We start from the raw sequence: 18,497 nt of genomic DNA on the forward strand, positions 1-18,497 counted from the left end.
TGTTTTGTCATGTCATTTCACTGTTCCATTTCATTTAGGATTTAAATGGACAGGTAGTACAAAGGAGTTCTCTATAGATTTCTTAAAACTTGCAACAATAAAATCTACAATCTAATGATATCATTTAGATTTATTTTCACATTTGTTAAGTCCATTTGTTAAGAAGCTCTATAACCTTTTAAAAACTTGCAGCGATAAAATCTAAAATCTATTGATATCATTTAGATTTATTTTCACATTACTAAGTCCATTCATCTAAAAATACTTCATATAAACTTAATAGCAATACTTTCATCAAACTTATTCTATCTTTTGTTTTGTTTAAAAAGTTTTTAAAATGGATTTCTTGCAACATTGTTTGTGAAGTCATTTTAATACTAATTTGTACATTGTATAGAACATTGTATATTTGAACAGAGTTGAGGAAGAACTTTTTCACCCAGAGAGTTGTGGATCTATGGAATACTCTGCCTCAGAAGGCAGTGGAGGCCAATTCTCTGGATGCTTTCAAGAAAGAGTTAGATAGAGCTCTTAAAGATATTGGAGTCAAGGGATATGGGGTGAAGGCAGGAATGGGGTACTGATTGTGGATGATCAGCCATGATCACAGTGAATGGCGGTGCTGGCTCGAAGGGCCAAATGGCCTACTCCTGCACCTATTGTCTATTGCATACAGTACATATTATAAGCATTGATGTCTGGAATTTTGTTACAGGAAGCATACTCCTGGAGTGAAACATTAGGGTCATCAATATGGATATACTGTGTTTGGATGGAAAGTAGGATGTCAGATTCAAATAACTGCTCCCTATCAAATTTCACTCTGTGGATGTTGTAGATGTGGTGGGAGAATTCTGCCATATTCCCACCATATTCCACCACAGGATTTTTGCAGATGCTGAAAATTTTGAGCAAAATACACAAAATGCTAGAGGATCTCTGGAGGGGAATAAACAGTCAAGGCCCTTCAGCAGAACTGGAAAGGAAGAGGGGTGGGGGGTCAGAAGCCAGAACAAAATGGTAGTGGAGAGAGGAGGACAAGCTGGCAGATGATAGGTGAGACCAGGTGAGGGAGAGGGTGAAGTGGTGGGCAAGGGAGATAATGTAAAGAGCTGATAGGTAAAGGGCTGAAGAAGAGATCATCTAGAACAGTGAACCATGGACTAAAGGGAAGGAGGATGGAAACTAGAAGAAGGTAATGGGCAGGTTATGAGGACAGGGAGGAGAAGAGAAAAGATAAACTAGTAATCAGAATAAAGAATGGAAAAAAAAGGAGGGGAGGGTAAAAAAGTTGGAAAGTGATTAAGAAAGTTAGAGAAATCAATATTCATAGCATTAGGTTGGAGGCTACCCAGACGGAATATGGTATTTTGCTACTCCAACCTGAGTTTGGCTTCATCAAGGCAGTAGAGGAGGCCATGGACAGAAATGCTGGTACAGGAATGGGAAGGTGGCCACTATGATTATAAAGAAGTTTAGTTTATTAAAGAGGACAGTATATTTGATGTGATTTACAAAGACTAGTAAGACAAAAAATGGGGTGGGAGATGAAATAATGGAGAACAGAGATGCATCAAACCATAAGGCACAGGTTTAAGAAAAGGAGTAGAAGTATTAGAGGAAACATAGAACAAACAGCAATACAGCACAGTATAGAGCTACCTACTCCAAAATCAACCTAATCTTTCCTTCCCACTTAGCCCTCTATATTTTTTCCATCCATGTGCTTATCTAAGATTCTCTTAAATGTCTCTAATGTATCTGCCTCTACCACCAGCAATAGCTCCTTGTTCCATTCACCTACCACTCTGTGTGAAAAGCATACCTCTGAACTTTCCCCTGTACTCTTTTCCCTACACTTCAAAATTATCCTTCCTCACATTAGCCAGAAAATGTCTTTGGCTCTACACTTGATCTATGCCTCTTATCATCTTGTACACCTCAATCAAGTCATCTCCTGTCCTCCCTCACTCCAGAGAGAAAGTTCTAACTCACTAGACCTATCCTCTTTAGACATGCTCTTCAATCTAAGCAATATCCCAGTAACATTCCTCTTCATTTTCTTCTAAAGTTTCTACGTCCTGCCTATAATGAGAAAACCAGAAATGAATACAGTATTCCAAGTGTGGTCTAACAAGAGTTTTATAGAATTGCAACATTACCTTGCAGGTCTTGAACTCAATTCCTTCACTAACGAAGACTAACACACTATATACCTTCTTAACCACTCCATTAACTTGCTCTGCAACTTTGAGGGCTCTTGGGTTCCATTTCCATAGATGCCACTGTTTCTCCACACTGTTAAGAATCCTGCCATTAACTCTGTATTCTACATTCAAGTTTGATCTCCCATAGTATATCACTTCACATGTCTCCAGATTAAACTCTGTCTGCCATTTCCTTTGTAATCTATGACAACCTCCTACACTATACACAGCACCTCCAACTTCCGTGTCATCTACAAACTTACTAACCCATCACTCTACTTCATCATCCAAGTCATTTATAAAAATCGGGAAAAGCAGGGATCCCAGAACGGATCCCTGTGGAACACCACTGATCACCAACCTCCACCTAATATCACTCCCTGCTTTCTGTGAGCAAGCAAATTCCGAATCCATGTAGCTAAGTTTCCCTGGATCTCATGATCCTCGACTTTCTGAATGAGCCTAACATGGGGCACCTACCAGAATCCATCTACTCTGCATTCACTGATCTATCTTGATCAATTTGCTTTTTTTCATTTCCTCTAAGAATTCAATCAGGCTCGTGAGGTATGACCTGCCCCTCACAAAGCCATGTTGACTGCCTATATTCAGACTATGCTTCTCCAAGTGCTCGTAATTCCTGTCTCTAGGATGACCTGAGATTATTTTTTCCACCAGAGTGTGAATGCAATCTGCAATTTATTACATTATATATGAGAATATAGTGATGCGGATAATCTTACATCATTTACAATGAACAGCCAAGGCTAAGGAGGTAATGACAAAGTGCTAGTTGATGGGATTAATATGGATACATTCTTGATGGCCAAATGATGTGCTTCTTTGCTTATGATTCTAAGTTTTAAAGATCAAGATAATTTTCTACTTAAACTTTACTTTCAGAAATATAGGTACAGAAGCAACACACACACAAAGTTGGTGGAATGCAGCAGGCCAGGCAGCATCTAAAGAAGAAGCACTGTCGATGTTTCGGGCTGAGACCCTTCATCAGGACTAACTGAAAGGAAAGATAGTAAGAGATTTAAAAGTAGGAGGGGGAGGGGGAAATGTGAAATGATAGGAGAAGACCGGAGGGTGTGGGATGAAGCTAAGAGCTGGAAAGGTGATTGGCAAAAGGGATACAGAGCTGGAGAAGGGAAAGGATCATGGGACGGGAGACCTCAGGAGAAAGAAAGGGGGGGAGCACCAGAGGGAGATGGAGAACAGGCAGAGTGATGGGCAGAGAGAGAGAAAAAAAAGAGGAGGGGAAAAAAAACTAAATATATCAGGGATGGGGTAAGAAGGGGAGGTGGGGCATTAACGGAAGTTAGAGAAATCAATGTTCAAAGTAAGGTACAGGAGTAAGGTAGGAAGGAAGGTATTCCCAATAAAAATGAGATGTTCGTCAGCTGTCATCGGCTGTTTAGATTGCTAAACCTGAGGTGTTTGCCCTGGGCCTGGATTCACCGGAAAGAGGAAGGAAGCATTAAAGAATTGGTAGCGGATTGCAGGGTGGTGGGGGGGGGGGGGGTGGATCAGCAGGATGGCTATGGTGTTTGGAAAAAGCTGTGAAAGGCGACCCAGTTGAAGAAGAAACACACGGTCAATGTCGATCAGCCCTGATTGTATTGAATGTTAGGGCAGGCTTGAGGGGACTGGTGCACTATTCCTACTCTTATCTTCTTGTGTTATTATTGAGGTCGAAGAGAGGAGATTTATTTTTAAATTGCTGCAATTCATTGCTAATAGAAAAAAATAACTATTTTTAAGGTGCTGTCAGGATCACCTATAATGAATGGTGCTTTTTGTAGATGCTACATTGTGTGCCAGTGGTAAAGGGAACAAAAGCTTGGAATGCTGGATGAGATGCCAAATGAAAAGACTGTCTTATCCCGAATGGTGTTGAGTTTCTTCCTAACAGTGTGAGGGTCACAGTGACAAGCAGTCTAATTAACATTCATGGAGGTTGAGAACTACAATAAGTACTTTTAAATTATGATAATATTATTGAATGAAACAGCCACAGCTCCTGACAAATGTTAACAATTGTGTTAAAAGAGTGGTACCTGTATCCAATCCTGGGTTCATAACAAAAAGTTTGAGAAATGGTACATTACTAATTGTCTGTGGTCAGGGACACAACAAATTCAATATCTATTTTTCTTACAATTTCATTTCACATACACAAAACTAATTGCACTTTAAATTCTGGTGCTGTATTTTAATGAAAACCATTGTTATTTCTCACTATTTTAGATTTAAAAATACACAGGCTCTATGGATGTTACTGGAAAAGCTAGCATTTATTGTCCATTCTTAATTAACTCTAAACTAAGGAAGCAGTTAAGAGCCTGGAAGCTCTGGAGCAAAACACAGGGAAAACCATATAAAAATACAGATTTCCTTTCCTGAAGGAGATTTAATGAAAATCTGGTGCTTTCACAGTTAGCATTAATTAGACTAGCTCCGGAATTATTTAATTACTCTAATGTAAATTCCTCGGCTATTGTGGTGGGATTTGAACTCACGATTCAGTATTCTGACTGTTCGTCCAGCAATATAACCACTATGCTCCCAAAGCACTTCCTTTCTGCCTTTCCTTGAGTTGGTTGATTGATTAGTTGACATTATTTGAAAGATGGCTGTGGGACTACCAGCAATGTGCCAATGATAGCAAACTCATCTACACGGAAAGCTCAAAATTTTAAATCTGCATGCCTGGTGGGAATGATATATGTAGAGGTTTAAAATTCCATTTGGATGCCTACCACAACAGTCCAAGCAAAAATACATTTACAAATCCACAATTGTAAAACCAATATAGGATAATATTATTTCAATAATAAAATCGGGCATTAAAGCTGATATGCTATGGCAGAGTAAAATGTGAATAACAGAAAATGAGATTGTGCATCAATGGATGAATGAAATATTCCACTACTAATTTTTTTTACTAGCATTCATTTCTACAAATGGTTTCTCGTTATCATGTTAAAATGTGCTAAAAACCTTTTCTGGTAATTAAATAAGGAAAGCAACAAATATAATTTGATGGTGCCTTAAATTAGGCTATATTACACTGATATTTGTCTATGCTTCATTAATAAAAGTAAGAAGCCTATTAAATACACCTTTTTAATTCTGCTTATGAGTTGGTTGCAGATATATTTGCAGTGATAAAATTTCTCATTTAAACAAGTACCTTGCAGTTAATTGCAATTGATCCAAAGTACTTGAACTAATTCTAAGTATGATATATTATCCTTTGACCCTTTTTATGTATGATACATATTTGTGAATACTTTTGACTTTTTTAACAACAAATATCTACCTTTAAATAATTAAATGTTTTGCAATGAATATTTACTGCTTCTATTTCCATATATACAATTTTAAATCAGCCTCCGAGTTAGCTAAGTGTCATCGGGCCTGGATATGGCTTTATAAGTGTGTTCCTGTTATGACTTAGACCACACATTTTTAAAATGCAGGAAAAATGTATTCATCTCCTTGACAAACTTTGATTAAAATTACAACTATATTGTCAGATAGATCTGACTTTTTTAATATTCTATAGAAAATATCTCTAGCCCATCCATGAAAATATCCCTAGCCAATTTAAACACTTTTGATGTCTCCATCTAGTGTTTGTTTTTATTTTTTTGAAATCTCTAGAATATTTAAGTTCTAAAATAGCTTAATTAATTTACAGTGCTAATTCATTCTACCTTGCTTATTTTGTATTGCAACAATTAGGTTTGCTTCAATTTTGTTAAACTCTAAGTATCCAGCAACTTATTAGGATGTTATTTTTCTTGATTTCCCATTGTTTTAAATAAAGTTGGTACATAAATATGAAATAAAGACAAGTATGATCTATGTGTCATTGTGTATCCAAGGGAACTGCAGAACTATTTTACGAGTTATTAATAAAACATATGTACTTTGGACATTCATTACTATCATAGATACTTGCTAGTTCAGTTTGTTCCCCAAGATGTTTCAACATCTCAGTTAAATTGACTCATAGTGCTCTAGAAGAACTGTGATATAACATTCTCCTAAGGGTTGTCTATGGTTAGTTCAGATAGCTAGAGGCTGATCTGGCATCCACATATTCTGTACCAAGGGCTTCCAAAGCCCCCTTTGCCATTTGTTGACCACCATGTGAAGATGGATTCCTTTAATGGAGAACACCTGTGCGTGACTATGTTTAACATGGAGAGGCTGATGCATGGGCAACCACGACATAGTCACTGACAGATTGGTGTCAGGGTCCAGTGTTATGGAATTCCAGAGCAATGGGGATCCTGCACTATTGCAGCTTTCTTCCGTCTTGCCTGCCATTGTGATGTGACATCATCTTCCACCAGCTCCCCCACTGAGGTCTTGGTTGGATCACTCTTTGTCTGGAATCTCCCCTTTGACCTTACTGCCATGGGTGACCCCACCAGAAGCTAAGCTCCAGACAACATCACTCTCAGGAATCACAAGCCTCTCCCATGACAAGTTGATGGTCCTCAGAGAAGCATAGTTTTATAATGGTGCAGCTTAGGAGTTAACTGTGGCATTACAGTCAGAATGCTCATTACTGATTAGACCTCCTCACAGACTTTGTCACAGTTTCTTTCTTAGCGCTTGTCTGATAAGCACACAAACTTGATCACTATATTTAAAAGTCTCCAACGCCAGTTACTGAAAGATCAGAAAACTACAACTACAGCTTGCTTTTCTGAGGCGACATGCACATTGCACTCCAAAAGTAATATTCCACATTTGTTGCAAAAACTGTAGATATGTTGGACAATTTCCTCTGTCACATTTTAGAAGAGTTCTATAGAGCTCTCCAAAGCTAATGCCTAGGACGGTGTGGGGAGTGATGTTGAAAATGATGGAACAGCACACATGGTTCAAAAGTACATTTATTATCAAAGTACGTACACTCAGTGGCCAATTTATTAGGTATACCTGCTTTTTACTGCAAATGTCTAATCAGCCAGTCATGTATCAAAGCATGTAGACATGGTCAAGAGGTTCAATTGTTGTTCAGCCAAACATCAGAATGGGGGAGAAGTGTGATCTAAATGACTTTAACCAAGGAGTGTTTGATGGCTTCAGGTCTGTACTTGCTGCAGTTTAGAAGAATGAGGGGAGATCTCATTGAAACCTACCAAATATTGAAAGCTAAATAGAGCGGATGTGGAGCGGATGTTTCCAATAGTGGGGGAGTCTGCGACCAGAGGGCACAGCCTCAGAATAGAGGAACAGAGAGAAGAAGGAATTTTTATTGCCAGGCGGAGGTGAATCAGTGGAAATTGTTGCTATAGATGACTGTGAAGACCAAGTCAATAAGTATATTTAAAGCAGAGATTTAATCAGGGTATCAAAGGTTACAGGGAAAAGGCAGGAGAATGGGGATCTGTGGAGTAATAAATCAGCCATGATAGTATGGCGGAAAAAACTCGATGAGCTGAATGGCCAAATTCTGCTTCTACATTTTATGGCCTAATGTTATCTGAATGGTTGTTGATGCCTGAAGGGATGGCTTGAGTATCTCAGAAATTGCTGATCTCTTGGGATTTTTATGCGCAACGGTCTCTAGAGTTTATAGAGAATGTTCAGAAGTGGAGTTCAGAAGAGCTTCTCTGAACTCACAACATGTTGAACCAGAAAATGGATGGGTTACAGCAGCAGTAAACCACACTGATTTCCACTCCTGTATCTAATAAAGTGGCTACTGAGCGTGTATGTTACCATATACTTCCCTGAGATTCATCGTCTTGCAGGTATTCACATTAGGACAAAGAGATACACTGGAAGCAATGAAAAGCTACACACAAAGGAAGACTGGCCATCAACCAAACTGCAAAAGAAGGCAAATTGTCCAAATACAAAAAAGTAATATAATAATTAAAAATAGTAACATATTAAGTAATAAGATTAATAGATGACTAACAATGAACAGCTGCTGGATTTTACTTAAAAGAGCTTGAATGAAATGGATAGTTCTATTATAGCATCTGATTTATAGTTTCAAGTTTTGAACTGATGTCTCTAAACCCAGGATATTAATTCCACCGCTTAAATTTTAGGTCAATTGCTTCGTTGTTTGATCTTAACAAGATTGTTTTCTCAAGCATTTCTTCAGATCTTTGTACTTTAAAACCTGGAGATATCCATATTATTCCATCTTAGCCCTTCCTACTACATCTGGATAGACACAGCCTGAAATTATCTGGCAGGGTGTAGGGAGTAACACTCAAGCTAATGATGGTGCAGCACATGAGATAAGTAGATGACTAAGCACATTAACAGCTGCTGTAATTATTTTTTTAAAAAGCCTCAAGCACCTTGGAAGTTACTTTCAATTAGCATGAATGAAATGGATAGTTCTCCTGTAATAGCACCCGATTTTCATTCCGTTCATTTCTTGAGAGCAAGGATTCAATGAGTTCTCTAAAGAGTAGATACTTGATAACCACCTTAATAGCAAAATTGAAAACTACCCCATTGAGCATGTTCCGGGTCAAGATATGGAAATAACATGGATTACGATGGTCAGCCTCAGATTACTTCTTTGTTGAATACAGTACTTTTAGCTCCCATCTACCTACACCACAGATAGGTGCAAATTAGCACTGGTGAACCATGGCAACGTGTTGCCAGCAGCTTACAAAACTTCTAAATATACTTCTTCTGAACTATGTCCACTGCAACTTTCAGCCTGTAATTTCACTTTAAGTAACATACTTTTGAACCATCTAAATGAACTAGTGATTTCACAATCTTCTGAAGGACTCGGCAAGTTTAACACTCAGGCATGCAAGTCTGGCACCTTTATGTGGACGAAGATACATCGCACAAGCCGAAAGAGAGGGAGGAGGGGACATTCCAAGCCAAGCTAAATTGCAGGGGTATGAACCTTCCTCTATCCCACATTTTGTTAGCAAATGTACTGTTGTTGGAGAACAGCATTGAGGACCAAAGGATGAGACTGCTGTATCAGAGAGAAATGAGGAATTATTGTATTCTGTGTTTCACAGAGACATGGGTCAGTCTGGACCCAGTGGCTTCTCATTACACAGGATAGACCAGATTGCTGATTCGGAGAAGGCAAATGGTGGGGGTCTGAGTTTCATGGTAAACTCAGTGCTCAGACGCAATGGTCTTGTGGCACTCTTGTTCTCCCTAGATGGAACATCTAACTTTAAGGACTGACTTTTCTACTTACCAAGAATGTTCTCCTCTGTGCTCCTGACTGCCAAAGGCTGACATTAAGCAGGCACTCGAGTGTCTTCATCAGCAAACAAGAAACAGCTTAATCCGACACCTTTCAAATCATTGTCAGGGACTTTAATCAGGCTTGCTTGAAGAAATCTCTGCCCATTCATGATCAACATTTCACCTACAGCACCAGGGTTCTCAACAGATTTGACCACTGCTATACTCTAATTAGGTATGCCTACCGTTCCATGCCTAGACTGCATTTTGGGAAATCTGATCACTTGACCATCCTCCTCTTACCTACATACAGGCAGAGGCTAGACTGAAAGATTCCTTGTTGACATCTAGTCTGCTCAGATCGTAGGGATGTCTTCCATGGATGGTTCTGCTCTTCCACTGGTTAACTTTTTCTTCCCTATTGATCACTTCTTCATTTTTCTGGGTTGTACCATTCACTTAAATTTAGTGGTGTGTACTCCTTGCCAGAAATGCATATGCTCACGTGGAGCACTGAATCCTGTTTTTGTTGATAAACATATATCCTTAGACGATTTATCTGACAGTTGTAAAGTTTTTCCGTCTGTTATTCCTCTTTCTCCTTCTGTCCTAGGTAGTGTTAATCTAAGTATGTTCGTGTGTATGTAGTATTTTCTAAAATTTGTCATGTCAGTTCTTCTTTTTCTTTGTAAATTTACCAGATCAGTTTTGGACCAAGATATTATGCAAAAACATTGTTAATATGGGTATACAAAAAGTGTTTATGCCTCTGTTGTATTTTTACTAAATGGTTTTGTTTGGCAAATTCTTTTGAAAGCTTTTCCCTTATCGCACTATGATCTATTTTCTTTGCTTGTTGATAACCCAGATAGCATAGAACCATAGAACACTACGGCACAGTACAGGCCCTTCAGCCCTCCATGTTGTGCCAACCCACATAATCCTTAAAAAAAAGTACTAAACCCACACTACCCCAAAACTCTTCATTTTTCTTTCAACCATGTGCCTGTCCAAGAGGCTCTTAAATACCCCTAATGTTTTAGCCTCCACCACCATCCCTGGCAAGTCATTCCAGGCACTCACAACCCTCTGTGTAAAAAACTTACCCCTGATGTCTCCCCTAAACTTCCCTCCCTTAATTTTGTACATATGCCTTCTGGTGTTTGCTATTGGTGCCTGGGAAACAAGTACTGACTATCTATGCCTCTCATAATCTTGTAGACCTCTATCAAGTCCCCTCTCATTCTTCTATGCTCCAAACAGCTCTGCTAACCTTGCTTCATATGACTTGTTCTCCAATCCAGGCAACACTCTGGTAAATCTCCTCTGCACCCTCTCCATAGCTTCCACATCCTTCCTATAATGAGGTGACCAGAATTGAACACAATACTCTAAGTGCGGTCTCACCAGAGATTTGTAGAATTGCAACATGACCTCTCTACTCTTGAACTCAATCCCCCTGTTAATGAAGCCTAGCATCCCTTAGGCATTCTTAACTACCCTATCAACCTGCGCGGCGACCTTGAGGGATATATGGATTTGAACCCCAAGGTCCTTTTGTTCATCCACACTCTTAAGTAACTGACCATTAATCCTGTACTCAGTCTTCTGGTTTGTCTTATATGTTTCATATTCATCCATCGGTTGTATTGTATCCTGCTGCACTTTCTTTTGTATTGTATTAGCTCTATAGCACCTTTCTTTATGGTTAATGTTTAAATAGGTGCACTTAATGTCAAAGAAACTCTTTTTCTTCGCAAACATCCACAAGAACAGAGTTGTGCCCCAGAGAATGAATGACAGTTAAAACATTAGAAAGCACCCCCAACTCCCCCCCACACACAAGCAGCAGCAAGACAATGAACACCCCCACCCCCACCAGCAAAAACACACATCAGCACTCTCCACCGAGCACTCCAGCGTGCAGCAAAGCATCAATAAAGACACAGACTTGCGGTACCCCAAAAGCTACTTGTACACCCGATAATTTGATATACCAAAGGCTCTCTCTCAGTCCCTATTAAGGGAAAAAGAGGTGTCCCTGTTTCACAGTGAGATGGGAGACATAACAAGCAACTCACTGTTTTACTATGTTACTCACTGATTTACAATATTCTGCCTTCACCCAGTCCAAAGTTCATTTCCATATCTTTAGAAAATAGTTACACTACTGTACATGAATTAATTGCTTTAGCTTTACTGATGAAGGGGTATATAATTTCAAATTGTCCATGTGCAGGTGTGTCAAGGTATAATTCATTTGCTTGTTTCTATAAAGTTCAATTAATTTATTATCATGTGATAATTTTTCTTTTGGGCATACCCAATAACAACCACAGCTGAATCATTGAAAGACTGCCCAGCTGGAGTATTCAACCAGTGTGCAAAAGACAACAAACTGTGCAAATGGAAAAAAAATAATAAATGAGTAAACAATAAATATCAAGAACATGAAATGAAGACCCTTTGATTGTGAGTTCATTTCAATGATGGGGCAAATGAATTTGAGTGAATTTATGTGGTACTGTCAACAACCTGCATATGGGATTGGAACTGTGCTTAGCCACACAGTCTTAAGTGTAAAGCGAATAGAGCAGGGGGCTAAACACACAGCTCTGTGGCACACCTGGGCTGATGGAGATCATCGAGGAGATTTTGCTGCCAATCCAAACTGAATTGTATCTGATTTAATACCCTATTATGTTCAATTTGTTAAATTAGAGAGTGGTTTTAAAATGAGCAAAATCATAGTGGGCTTAGAGAATTGCCCTGGAAAATGCCTTGGTTTATTGTGATAATAGTAGTTGTTATCTTTTGGTTGTTAATAGATAAGGTGATTATAGTACACCAAAGCTTCATCAGAAGTTGTAGGTATTTCACAAGTATTGGGTATTGTTTATATATATACTAAGAACTTCTATTAATCATGAATGTAGGACAGAATCAAATGTTTTCTGGTAATCAATATAGCAGCATGAAAGATATCTACTTTTCCACTGGGCCTGATTTAGAATTACAGAATCCTTTATCAGTTGTTCTATACATGCTTTCATACCATTACAGTGTCCTTTCTGATCTTCTGTCAGTATATTGTGGTTAACTGAGTGAGCGGTGATTCATGATTCATGAGAATCATGATGTAACAATTTTATATAGTTTGTAGATAAGTAATAGACAGCGCGATATTAATACACAGCAGCCTCTCCGGACTCTGGATTTTGGATTGCCAAACGTTACGTGGATTTTCTGGTGTAGTCTGTTTTGTCATGTGCTTTTGCGATATCATTCTGGAGGAACGTTGTCTCATTTTTCAACTGCATTGCATTTGTAGTTTCTAAATGACAATAAACTGAATCTGAATCTGAGATTTACTTTGCACTTTCATCTCAAAGCCAGTTTCCAGATTAAGATATAGACGGTGAAGAATGCCGGGTCAAATCTTTATAGAGGTCCATGAAATTAATGTAAATATGTTGCCATTGAGCCTTGCCATGTTCCACTTGCTTCAATGAGTCAAGTTTCAGTTGATTAAATAGGAAACTAAGTGCATATCAGGTACAAAGAAAAGAACATAATAATGAAAGAAAAGCAAGGAATCCAACAAAGGAAAATAAAATAATATGTAACAGAGAAAAAGGGATTCATCTTATCTGGTTTGTAATCACTCAACAGTTATTATAGGGCCTGATCAGATTATTTTATGTACAGAGCCATGGTTTTGAGTCAATGTCTCTAAATCCAAGACATTAAGGCCACTGTTTAATATTTAGGTCAGTTGTTTTGGTTTATTTTAATAAGATTCTTTTCTCAAGCATTTCTTCACATCTTAATACTTAAAGCTGGAGTTGTCCACATTGCTTTTTTCCGCCCATTTGAGTCATTTCTGATACCTCTGGACAAACTGACTGAATTTCTGTGGTTCTTTTTTTAGGGAAAGAGAATTACAATTTTACAGGACTATTTATTTGAATTTATTTTGCATCAATATAAGTTGTAAATTAGAAAATAGGCAGTGAAGTGCGAAGACGTGCTTCCAAATTCTTCCTCTCCACAGTTGTTCAATGCCAAGAACTTGTGGAGACCAACAAATCAAAATCCTGCTACACTCGTCCTTTCCTGCAGTGGGAGGCGTTAGTTATAGGTAAAAATAAATATGCAAGTATGCCATTTATCAGCACTGTCTGATGAAGTGTTAAGGTAATTATATTGGACTTACCTTCTACAATTGCAGTAATACACCCCAGTATATTTGCCTTATTTTCCACTGCAGCCAACAGTAGCAGTGTAAATGATTTCAGATAGAAATAAATCATTGTTGGCAACTTAACTAGTGATTCACCTTTCATTTATAGAGGCACTCTTGCATCCCAATAACTTTACATTACCTACATATATAATTTTGGCCTTTGCAAACCATGCGCTTTTGTATGATCTGAAGTATAACTGTACACACCAAAGTTCTACCACTCAATATTAGCCATTATGCCTTTATAAAAACATTTGTTCTTAAACCTTTCAAGCACCTCAGTCAATCTTTTCACAAGATTCTTGTACAAAGTGTATGAAAGTTTACAGTACGTGTAGGAGAAAACAATATATTCAAGTTCAGAATCCAATCTTTGTGCAGACCTAGACTTGAGAGTCATTATTATAATCATGGCTCTCCTGGAGCGAGAAGTTTGTGAGCTAATTGACAGAAATGCTGATGGATATCCCTAACAGTCAATTTTCATCTGACATACATTACTTAAATTTTAAGTATTTTTATAAAGGTGTAAGAGGCCACGTTCTTAAGGCAAGTTCACAAACACAAGAAACTCTGCAGATGCTGAAAATCCAAAGCACAACCCACAAAATGTCGAGACCTGAAACATTGACAGCAACACTTTTCTATAAATGCTGCCTGGCCTGCTGAGTTCCTCCAGCATTTTGTGTGTGTTTCATAAAGCAGGTTAATGGGTTTTATCAGAATGCAGTTTTGGTTTCCTAAGTATCAAGATCTGGTTGAAGGTTTTATTTTTCAACTTAAATCTGATGAATATTCTTTATCAGCTAAACACAGCTTATTTGCTCCACGTAACTATTTATTTATTTGCTGCATCTTGTTCCATAGACATTTTAAAAAAAATCTTCTGTGTTGTGACCTTAATGGTGTGATCACTTGACTCAAGTAATTGCAACTACTGTGGATGACAATACAAAAGACATTTTTTCTTAATGTCTATGTGTGACCTGTAACAAGACACTACTTCAATGCAGGTTTATTAGGCATTACAAGGATTACCAGAAGAAAATGAATTATGGACCCACTATTTGAAATTACTGACTGAGTTTCCTGAAGAGATATTGCAGGCTCAATGATCTTCAGCCCCTTTACTAATGGAGATGTTAAGTGACAATTAACATACATGCAATAAAAGCAAGTGTCAGACTCTGCCCATTTCCAATGCAGACATCTTAAACGTTTTCTCTCAACAGTCAAATAGCAACCTAGTTAATGTGCTATCAACTGGCTTTCCATCTTCAAGATCCACGGCATCATCTTCCCAAGGCAGACTGTGCTGGGAACTCTGAATTCTCTCCCAAGTCACCAACAATCATGACATCAAGAAACAACTTTATCAACTGGGTCTAGATCTTAGAAATCTCCACCCAATACCTAAATGAAAATCTTTAAATCTACAAACCTCAGTAGTTCAACAAGAAGAATAACCTTCACTTACACAGGTGAATGGGCAATAAATGTCAAGTTTACAATCGATACCTACATTCCAAGACATTTTTGAGGCAATAAAGAATGTAATTCTACACAAAAAAATGATTACTAGCTCTATTCCTTTACTTTAGGCAATCCCTGTGGATTGAGCATGACTTGCTTCCAGTCCAGTTCTATGGGGTGTGATGTGACAGATAAAAAAGCCAACGTGGGATCTGCCCATTGTGTCTCATTTGAGGCAAGGTAGGGAGCTTCTTGGGCAGGGCAAGTGGAGAAGTGGTGCTCTCCTTCTTCCCTTTATACTGCAACTCTTTGATATATACTCAGTGGCCACTTTGTGAGGTTTTGTTGAGACCAGAGAATTAACTTCTGCTTCTGAATGTACTACAAAATCATTATGCAAAAGTGTTCAAGAGTTCAAAATCACCTGGATTTGAAAACAATTATGTGGAAAATTCATGAGAGAAAAGAGGTAAGGTAGAAAATCAGTGCAGTCTTTTAAAGTCTGGTAGTGACTGAGTTTAAGTTATCATCATCCTGGGATCAAAGTGACATACTCATGAGAAATCAATGGCTGTCATAAGTTAGTGGACAAATAATTGGTTCATAAGCTGCTGCTTACCTTGATACAATCACAAAATCAATAAAGTCTTAATGTATGCATGGATAGCTCATGAATGTTACAATTATACAGATAAAATGGAGGGAGTTGTGGACTTCTACATCTATAACTTGTGAAGTTGAAACAACTGCAAGTCACCTGCTTGTAACCAAAGAAACAGAGTTTGTGTAGTGTTCTGTATCTTGCTAGTTAATAATTCTATAGCTTCATTTTCCTTTTACCTTTTCAATTCAAATGAACTGACACTAAGTCATAGTCTAAGTTCACTCATTGTAACATTTACATAATGTGTGCCCAAATAAGTTCTTGTTTAAAAATGCTAATTGATAATTATAGAAGGTAAATGAATTACAAATAATACATGCAGTGGAAACTAACAAGTTGATCTGCAGGCTTTAATGCTATGTAAAACGTTGAATTTAGGGCTATAAAATAATTCTCATGGCTGGCTTTAAAGCAGAGCAGCTGCAGGTACGATTTCTTGGCAAGAAGTAACTAGCAGCTCAACTGAAAATTAATAGATGGCAACTATGAGTACACAGAGTAGCTTAAACAGTGGGGAAGGTGCCATGCACACCACTGACAATCAATGTCTGCAAAATATTGATCATTAATCCAAGCTGAATTAATGAACCCTATGCCCTCAATATATTTTCACTGATAATGTCGGTATAGAAAATTTCTATAAATAAATGTAGCAAATTATGAACCCAATTTGATGTCTCGTTAGTAATCTATTTATAGAAAGTGCTTATTATTGCTCTATTAGAAAAAAAGAATCTTGCCAAAGGACCTCTTAATTAATACTTTATTCCCTAAACATTAAACTTTACAGATTTATGCTATCACTTTTATTTTCCTATGATATGCAAGCACAAACTGCGTAAAACAACAAAATCCGTCCGTTATAATGATTCATTATGAAGTTCAGACTTTTACAAATAAGGTGAAATTTGGCAAAATGACTTGTTACCAGAACATCGACATTATTTCTTCTGTGATCAGAATATGGCCTCAAATTGTGAATTTAGTACAAGATAACCATGTGTGAGAAAATTAATGACAGCTATTTAAATTTAAGTGTTTACTTTTTGACTAGGAAAAATACTTAAAGGTGCAAACAGTATTTCATATGAACATTCTATAACTGTACACGAACACGGGATAAATTACAGATTACACTCTCATCGCCACAGTGGATTACTTTAAAGTGTTAATGCGTCGAGGGTTTTAATTGCAGGTGGAATGGTAAAACCAGTTTCAACTTTGATGAACTTCAGCGTGACACAATGCACTTAACGCTTGTGTTGTAATCCGTATGTCAGGCGTGCTTCGGGCAACTGGCCTTTTTATTCACTATTTCGCACTTCCTTTCATTTTCTTCCAGTTATATTCAAGACAAATTGCAAATAATATTTGACTTGCCATTTCAATTTCATAAAATAAAGTTACCACTAAAAACATTTCTAATCAAAAGGTTATTGCGTGCGCTCTGTCGATAATGGTTCCCGGCCAAGGAAAATGTCCAGGGGGCTCACTCAAACGGATCCAATATTGCAGAACCAGATCACACCTGGTGTGGACGAGACGCGCGCGTGCGCGCGAAGTCCCGGCTGCCGGGCACGCGTCTTGCGCGCCCCCACCCCCCCAGTTGCAGGGAAGGCTGGTGCTGAGCACCCGGTTCCGACTCCACCGCTGCCGGCGCTCGCCTCTGAGCAATCCGACCTCAGTACGGCCGCTGCACCCACCAGCGGACGAACGAACAGCCATTCAATGAACAGCCGCTTATTTATCTTCGGTGGGTGGAGGGGGTGTGGGAACAGGAATAAAAAGCGCTAAGAATTAACAAGATAAAGATATTTACCGTCTGCTCTCACACGAAAAACCTCGCTGCTAAAAATCTGGTACGAAAGAAAGAAAAAGCAGTCTGCTGATGCGCTGCAATGGTTTATTCTCAGATATCTGGAATCTGAAATAAAACTGGGCATCTTTAAGAAGGACTCCTGTCCGTTTACCCCCCCAGCGCAAACCTTGCCAGAACGGCAAAGAATTTACAAGGACGCAACCTCCAAACTCTCTCCAGTGAAGGTAAGCTGTGCTGCACGGCGCATTTGTCATTTCAGACAGCGACTTGGGCTTGTGCTTCGGAGAGAGGTTGCTCTAGTGAACAGGTTTGCCCCTTTGCAAAGTGACCGGACATTTTAAAAGTTGAACGGTCACGAGCAGCCGCTGGGACTTCTGTCAGCGACGGAGAGCTGCTCCGGCTCCGAGCTGGATGAGCGATGGAGGCGCTGCTGCCTCCAATCGGCGGGCTGGGGCTGGGTTGGGCTCGGGTGGCATCACTCGGTTTACACCCAGCTCCAAGGGGCGCGCTGCGCTTGCGCGCCTCCCCGCTGTATAAAACTTGCCGCTCGTCAGGGAAAGCGACACATTAAACATTGGGATTTATAGCGGTTGTGCACTGGAAGCTCTACAAGATATAGTAAGCTGCTTAAGTGGCCGAAAGCACCGCTGGTAAGCTTATTATTTTGATGTTTATTTCTTTTAGTTGGAATTTGCAATTGACTTTGTACAGCTTTATTGTACCACTTTTAAAAATCATTAGCATGGTCTGGTGTTAACGCTACTTGTCTGGGGTATATTTTTAGGTACCGTTATCGATATTTTAAATAAACATAATTCAAGCCGTGTTACAAAGTGATCAGGGTTGAGTACCAGGAATCTTCCTTGG

General features: G+C 38.7%; 1 protein-coding gene across 7 annotated transcripts in view; it reads left to right on the forward strand.

The window, feature by feature from the left end:
- The first annotated feature begins 17,014 nt into the window (after positions 1–17,014).
- LOC132400639 (kelch-like protein 29) overlaps positions 17,015–18,497 on the forward strand; it is a 436,778-nt gene continuing 435,295 nt past the window's right edge. For 2 of the 7 annotated variants that reach the window (XM_059981820.1, XM_059981810.1), the window contains exon 1: positions 17,015–17,854. The gene's annotated coding sequence lies outside the window, so the exon portion shown is untranslated. Of the gene's footprint in view, positions 17,855–18,165; positions 18,281–18,497 lie in introns of those variants that run through there. The other 5 variants (XM_059981812.1, XM_059981815.1, XM_059981818.1 and 2 more) reach the window with 5 other exon arrangements.

This window comes from Hypanus sabinus, chromosome 10, assembly GCF_030144855.1.
Source record: "Hypanus sabinus isolate sHypSab1 chromosome 10, sHypSab1.hap1, whole genome shotgun sequence".
Classification (NCBI taxonomy): Eukaryota; Metazoa; Chordata; class Chondrichthyes; order Myliobatiformes; family Dasyatidae; genus Hypanus; species Hypanus sabinus.